This window comes from Tachysurus fulvidraco, chromosome 8 (assembly GCF_022655615.1).
Source record: "Tachysurus fulvidraco isolate hzauxx_2018 chromosome 8, HZAU_PFXX_2.0, whole genome shotgun sequence".
Lineage (NCBI taxonomy): Eukaryota > Metazoa > Chordata > Actinopteri > Siluriformes > Bagridae > Tachysurus > Tachysurus fulvidraco.
The window spans coordinates 2,343,988-2,346,487 of NC_062525.1; positions in this window are offsets into that span (position 1 = coordinate 2,343,988).

A 2,500-nucleotide genomic window follows, 5' to 3' on the forward strand; every position below is an offset into this window, starting at 1 on the left:
TCGGTCTGTCTGTCTTTCTGTCTGTTTGTCTCTCTGTCTGTCTGTGTCTATGTCTCTATGTCTGTCTCTCTGTCTGTCGTAAGAAAGAAAGAAAGAAAGAAAGAAAGAAAGAAAGAAATGATGAAGAAAGTGAAAAAGACTTGTTCTTCCTGTATAAAAGCTACGCTGCTGTGCTCCTCTTGTTCCTCACAGAACATTTCATTAGAAGATGAACATGAAGTGACATGTGGGCTTTTAAAGGACGGTGTAAAGACTTCCTAATGTTTATACTCTATAGGGGCGTGAACAATGATGTCATACAGCCAAGCTCCGCCTCCCCGCTTTCACACATTACACACACAGTGTCAGGGTGAGCAGAGTGTGTAGGGCTTAGGAGTGTGAGTGTGTGAGTGTGCTGAGATAAAACCATCTGCCCACAGGCATCGCCTTCTCTAACACACACACACACACACACACACACACACACACACACACACACACACACACACACACACACACACACAACATGTTCTGGAGTCTCTAGGATATTCTGCTAACGAGATAAAAGATGAAAAGATATAAAGCAGCATTAAATATTGTCTTAAATACTCTCTCTATCTCACACACACACACACACACACACACACACACACACACACACACACACACACACACACACACACACACAACATGTTCTGGAGTCTCTGGGATATTCTGCTAATTAGATAAAAGATGAAAAGATATAAAGCAGCATTAAATACTGTCTTAAATACTCACGCACACACACACACACACACACACACACACACACACACACACACACACACACACACACACACACACACACACACACACACAACATGTTCTGGAGTCTATGGGATATTCTGCTAACTGGATAAAAGATGCAGCATTAAATACAGTCTTAAATACTCACACACACACACACACACACACACACACACACACACACACACACACACACACACACACACTCACACAACACACACAAACACAAACACACACACACACAAACACACACACACACACACACACACACACACACACACTCACACAACACACACAAACACACACACACACAAACACACATACAAACACACACACACACACACACACACACACACACAAACACACACACACACACACACACACACACACACACACACACACACACACACACACACACACACACACACACAACATGTTCTGGAGTCTATGGGATATTCTGCTAAGTCAGAGCTGAAACTTGTTGTTTGTGTAGGTCAAGTTAAACTCTGGCTGGATCCTGAACGTTCTTGAAGGCAGCAGATTCCTGTCCAGTTCACGTCGTACTTCAGACAGTGTGCTAATGATGTTGTTGCTGAAATGAACAGCTATAGTCTTCTCTCACCAAGAAGACATCCTTTACCCCCGGGGCAGTTTGAGTGCAGGTTCGGAGCCTAATTCAGAACCAGTTATTTCTTTGTCGACACCCAAAGCACCGGCTCTGAACCAGGAAAAGTGGTTAGCACCAAAACGTTGCTGGTCTAGACTTAAGAACCGCTCGTGTCAGGGGCTGTGGGCGGGGCAGGGGGTGGGGCTACTGTTAGCGCATTTGATAATGTACCTTAAGTATACTAATGTTTAATACACTTTTACTTTACCGCGATATGATACATTATCAGCACACACATTATAGTAGGTAGCTACATGCTAATGCTAACGTTAAGGCCGCATTTGGATGTTAATGTTCACAAAGCCATGAGCATTAACAGTAAAGCGACATCCGCCATTGTTGTTGTTGTGTTTGTGTTTGTCGCTGCTGCGCTAACATCGCTGTGTCAGAAGGTCAAGGCCACCAAGCTGGGGGTCACCCATCCCGTGACCTTTTCTGCTTGGTCATGGCTGAACCTGAAGTCTGGGATATGTGAAGAAAAGAATTTTAATGTCGCTGAAAGAAATTCAAGTTCCTGCCATGACCTGCTTGAATGGTTACCATCGTTCACACTGACCGCCATGAGCAGGGATTGGACCACGGACCAGAACCACAGACAACACCATTGCTCCTAAGATCTCTTCTGCTCTCACACACCTAGAGAAGAAGAGCACCGGTGTGAGAATGCTGATCATGGATTACAGCTCAAACACCACAACGTGCACCTGGATCTTTGCTGAGGGGCAGAACCCAAGTAGCCAGGAGCTTGACCTTCTCCCCACAAACTTTGTACACAGGTGTTTCACAGAGATGAGCAAGGTTCCTTCATGTTCACATCACCGATGACCTGATCCTGGTCCTCCTACTGCAAGTTCTGACTGTTTCCTTTGGAAGCTCAAGAAGTTTGGAAGGAACCCTTAAAGCCTCAGCATCTTCTACCACCACAGAGAGCATCCTGACTCGGTCCAGATCATTGCAAATCATCTCCGGTTCTGTGGATGATATTCTTAGGATTATTACCAGAGAGTTTCTCTGTGCTGCTTTCAGTTAACAGACGAGTTTAGCATGAGGTGTCTCTGAGAACTTTAG